Here is a 6000-nt window from a genome sequence, read left to right as displayed (position 1 = left end):
GTAGTGTATCGGTGGAAACAATAAAGAGGCTGTGCAGAACGACTTAAAGGCGGAGTCCACGATGTTTGAAAAACGCGTTGGAAAAGGAGACGGGCCGACTACCAAAACACACTTACAGCCAATCAAATCAAATCAAATGCCGGGTTGCGTATGTGTGGGGCGGGTCTATCAACAGAAGGTCCAGATTCTATTGGGGTAGGGGCGTGTTTGTTTAGGTGATTTCAAATATCAACATTGGCTTTCAAACATCATGGACTCCGCCTTTAAACACTGCTGCGTCCGAAACCGCCTACTACATACTATATAGTACGCGAAAAGCAGTAGGCGAGGCGAGTAGTATGTCCGAATACATAGTATTCGAAAAACAGTATGCGAAAAGTACCCGGATGACTACTTCCGGTTAGATTTTGCAGTGTGCATACGATGGACATAGGCTGCGTCCGAAACCGCATACTGTATAGTAGGTACTGAATTAGATGAAGTACCTACTTACTTGGCGTTAAAACAGTAGGTACTGTATAGTATGAATCCTGGTAGTATGAATGAGATTCGGACGTACTACATCCGCTATGTTGATACATCACGTGACATACATCGTCATCACGTCATGTCATTTCAGCGCGAAAACAGCCGCATGCCTCTTCTTCTTCATTGGATAACTCCTGTCCCGGGGTATCATGGGATAGTGAAGTGTCCATCGTATGCACACTGCAAAATCTAACCAGAAGTAGTAGGTCATCCGGGTACTTTTCGCATACTGTTTTTCGAATACTATGTATTCGGACATACTACTCGCCTCGTCTACTGCTTTTTGCGTACTATATAGCATGTAGTAGGCGGTTTCGGACGCAGCAATAGATATGTATATAAAGGCTAGATGGCTCGTCCGCGCTGCTGGCCAATTGAGTGCAACGTCCGCATTTTGGCGGCCATCTTACGACAGGGCACTCGCTCACTCGTAGCATTGAGTTTTAATGATGCAGGTACTTTTAAATGACCATAACTTGCTTAATTTTTTACTGATTTTCAAACGGTTTGGTTTGTTATAAACGTCAAAGATGTACCTATGACACTGCATACCTATACTAAAAATAAAAAATAAATTCATGAAACATGTTAAAGCATCCAGAATTATAGCCACGTTAATAACGTTTGTAAAAACCCAAACCGTTTGAAAATCGGTAGAAAATTGAGCAAGTTATGGTCATTTAAAAGTACCTGCACCATTAAACTCAATGCTACGAGTGAGCGAGCGCCCTGTCCTAAGATGGCCGCCAGGTGATGCCGTTAGGGACTCCGCCTTGAGCCATCTAGCCTTCATACATATCTATGACGATGGACGCTTCACTATCCCATGATGACGAGGAGTTATCCAACGTAGAAGAAGAGGCACGCGGCTGTTTTCGCGCTGAAATGACATAACGTGATGACGACGTATGTCACGTGATGTAGCAACATGGCGGATGTAGTACGTCCGAATCTCATTCATACTACCAGGATTCATACTATACAGTACCTACTGTTTTAATGCCAAGTAAGTAGGTACTTCATCTAATTCAGTACCTACTATACAGTATGCGGTTTCGGACGCAGCCCACGTCTTTACTTTCTTACTTAACAGACTCACACTACAGGTGCTGCAAAGGCTCAATAATGTTTTCTCACAAAACTTATAACAACGGCCTTTACAATAATTACCCACAAGGTGGCAGCCTCAACCTGTCAATACACAAATCTATTACATTCCTCCCCTTTTAGTTTTAAACAAGAACAATTTTTTTCTAGTTTAGAATAATTAGCAACAACAAACTTTGCATTTAAATCTCACAACCAAAATAAATCCACTGCCCTAATTAAATCTAAACTATAGCAAAATATTAACAACTTATTTTCAACAAAAGAAAATGTCTCTTGGCAGCTTATGCCCACTGCAGATTTACATTTACCTACAAAAGTTCTGCCAGTTATAGATCCAGTCTTTTAGGTGGTACACGGACCCTCTCTGGGTACCGCCGTTTCTCAGGTGAGCTTTTATTTACTGTGGGGAAGGACTCTTCGACAACCTGTTCAGTTGATTTATTGAGAACAGTAGGTGGTATTTGCGTCACAGGTGCACTGGGCAAAACAGTAGGACGAGCACAGTCCATAGTTACTGGCGGCTCATTTTCGACCACTGGTGAGGGCAAGCTTTGTGGAAGTGTCACCACATTCCCTCGCCACAGCAACATGTGGTCAACATGCACTGTGCGCTGCCTCTGACCATCTTGTACCACATATGTGACAGCTCCCAGTCTTTTTAGTACTTTTGCCTGATTCCATTTTTCCACTCCTCCCCTGAAATTTTGGACGCGGACCGCTTCCCCTTCCTGAAAGAAGCGAAGAGATGAGCCACCACAGTCATGATGATGTTTAAGTGGCTTGTTTCTCTTCAATCCGTCTGGCAAGCGTGGGCCTTAGCAAACTGAAACGGGTTCGTATTTGGCGTTTCAGAAATAACTCAACCGGTGTCCGTCCCGTCACTGTGTGCAGTGTACTGCGGTACATGAGCAGGAAATTTGCAAGTCTATGACTGAGTGACAAGGAACCCTTTTTCTCCACCTCCAACACATCCTTGTCAGTGCACGTTTCAAAATCTGCACTGACCTCTCTGCAGCTCCATTCGATGCAGGATGATAGGCAGGAACCGCAGTGTGTTTGATACCGTTTCTCTCCAGAAACTGTGTAACTCCCTCGACACCAGCTGTGGACCATTATCTGATACCAGCTCTTCTGGCAGTCCATATGCAGAGAACAGGCTTCGGAGCACTTCACTGGTGTTGTGAGAGGTGGTAGAAGACATAGGGAAAACTTCTAACCACTTTGAATGACTATCAATGACCACCAGAAAATACTGCTTGTCCTTTTCAGCAAAATCAATATGAATTCTCTGCCACACTCTTTCTGGCCATCTCCAGTGGTGCAGCGGTGCAACTGCTGGCATTTTCTGAACAGCTTGACAGATAGAGCAACTTTTCACGAGCTCTTCAATTTCCCCATCGCAGCCAGGCCACCACATGTAACTGCGAGCGAGAGCTTTCATGCGGCATATACCTGGGTGCACATGATGCAGGTCTTCCAGTAAGCGCTGTCGATAGCCTGGGGGTATGATGACTCGCTGGCCCCAAAGAACGCAACCTTGTTCCACTGACAACTCCTGCCTGCGTATGAAATAAGGCCGCAGTGCTTCCGCCTGAACATGACTTGGCCATCCATTCATTGTGTAGCTCCACACTTGGTTCAGTGTAGGATCTTTTAAAGTGGCTCTCTCTATGTCCCTTGCATCAACTGGTAGTTCCTCCACGTGTGTGAAGTAGAAAATACCTCCCTCTTCTCCTGTGTTGTCGAATGAGGCACTGGGTAGGCGAGAAAAGCATCAGCATTTGCATGATCAGCTGATCTTCTGTACTCAATATCATAACTGTATGCCATAAGAATGAGAGCCCAGCGTTGCATCCTTAATGCTGCTAAAGTTGGAACTGCTGCCTTTGGTCCCAGAATAGTTAACAGCGGTTTGTGATCTGTAATGAGTGTGAATTTCCTCCCATATAGGTATTTATGGAATTTCTTAACTCCAAAAATGATGGCAAGTGCCTCCTTTTCAATTTGGGCATATTTTCTTTCAGCCTCAGTTAATGTCCTTGATGCAAAAGCCACAGGCCATTCCTCTCCATTTTTCATGACATGAGAAATCACCGCCCCTACTCCATAGGGTGACGCATCACATGTAATCCGGAGTGGCAAGCGTGTGTCGTAATGCACCAACACATTATTTTTCTGTAATAGCTGCTTTGCATCTTCAAATGCCTTAGCACACTCAGAAGTCCATACCCACGTGGCCTCTTTTCTCAGCAGGTTGTGTAGAGGGTGGAGAATGGTGGAGGAGTTTGGCAGGAAACGGCTGTAATAGTTAAGAAGACCTAAGAAAGACTTCAGCTCAGTGACATTTTTTGGCTCCGGCGCTTTGTTTATGGCTGCTATCTTTTTATTTGTGGGGTGCAGACCATCCTGGTCGATGCGATGTCCAAGGTACTCCACACTGCTCCGAAAAAACTGACATTTAGACAGTTTCACTCGGACACCATGTTTTTCCAAACGTGTAAGCACTTCATCCAGTCTTTTTAAATGCATCTCTTCAGATGAAGCAGTGATGAGAATATCATCCAAAAAACATGTCACATGATCCAGTCCTAGTAAAATCTGGTCCATAACAGACTGAAAAATTGCAGGTGCACTGGAAACACCATAGCTGAGGCGATGAAACGTGTACAGGCCCTTATGAGTGTTAACTGTCAGGAATTTCTCTGACTCTTCGTCTAACATCAGCTGCTGGTAGGCATGAGAGAGGTCAAGCTTGCTGAACAATGTTCCTCCCGCTAAAGTAGCAAACAAATCTTCGGTGTTAGGTAGTGGGTATGTCTGTTCTTCAATACACCGATTAATACTGACCTTGTAGTCGCCACAAACCCTAATTGTTTTATCTGCCTTTGGTACAGTGACAATCGGAGAGGCCCACTCACTTTTCTCAGTCTTTGAAATCACTTTCATTTTTTCCAACCGGTCCAGCTCCTTTTCTACTGCTTCCTTTATTGCGTAAGGAACTGGGTGAGCTTTGCAAAAGATTGGTGTGGTGCCTGGTTTTATACAGATTTTGGCTTTAAAACCCTATATGCGGCACGGGTTCTTAGAGAACACTGCCTGGTGGTGTTGTAACACCTCGTTCACTCCTAGTCTGCCTGTGTAAGCACCCTGTGTACAGTGAAAATCTGTTTCCAGTTCAGGTGTAGATCCTTTAACCAGTTTCTACCAATCAGAGCTGGTCTACTTCCCTTTACAATGACCAGAGGAAGGGTGACTTTCTGTGTTTCATACTGCACTGGAATCATGATGTATCCTCGAACAGCGATACTTTGGCCTGAATAAGATTTTAGCTTTAACTTGGGGGCTGGTTTTAAACTGAAATGGTTTAGATTTGTCTGGTAGAAATCCTCAGATACCACTGACACAGCTGACCCTGTATCCAATAGCATTGTTGTTCTCTTATCATCTAGTGCGACATCTACTGTGTACCCCTTTTCATAGTGTGTGAGGTGGAGTATATTGCATACAATCCAAAAAGTTCAGCCTCTTCGTCCCCTCCGGATGTATTTACTTCAGCTTCCACATACTGAGTTCGAGAAATGGCATTTTCCTTCCTACATGCATGGGCTATGTGTCCAATTTTGGAGCAGGTATGACACTTTTCATTTTTAAATCTGCAGTCACGTGCTAAGTGTTTCCCCCCACATCGGTAGCATGTCTGTTGTGGTCCAAAGTAATTTTTTACTCCTTTCTGTCCTTTGCTTTGCGTTTTATTATCATTTTGTCGTCTAAACTGTCCTTTCCTTCCCTTATCAGAAAAGCTTGCACTTGACAGGGCATTTACCTGCTGAGGCTCGCTGTGCCCAGAAAATTCCATCGATTTCTTTGACGCCAGTTCCATTGCTACTGCAATCTCACAAGCCTTCGGGAAGGTCAAATCCTTTTCAGACAGCAACCAGCGTTGCACGGTATCCGAGCGTAATCCACTCACAAAACGATCTCTCAGTGCATCATCCAGGTAGGCCTACTGTCCGAAAACACATGTAGCTGCTAACTGCCTCAAAGCCACCACATAATCAGAGACAGTTTCACTCTCTTTCTGGTTACGCTTCTGAAATCGAAACTGTTCCGCGATTACAATCGGTGCCGGCTTGTAATGCGTGCTCAGCGCTCTCACCAGACCAGCATACCCCATAATACTCGGCACCGTCGGAGACACCAGATTTTTCAGCAGCTTATAAGCATTAGCTCCAATCACCGAGAGAAACACGCACACCTTCTTTTCATCTTTGATTTCATTTGCCAACATCCACTGTTCCAGACGCTCCAGATATGACTCAAAATCCTCCTTCGCATCATTGTATTCATCCACACAACCGACTG

The sequence above is a fragment of the Misgurnus anguillicaudatus genome, chromosome 8 (assembly GCF_027580225.2).
Source record: "Misgurnus anguillicaudatus chromosome 8, ASM2758022v2, whole genome shotgun sequence".
Classification (NCBI taxonomy): Eukaryota; Metazoa; Chordata; class Actinopteri; order Cypriniformes; family Cobitidae; genus Misgurnus; species Misgurnus anguillicaudatus.
This window is presented reverse-complemented; position numbering follows the sequence as displayed.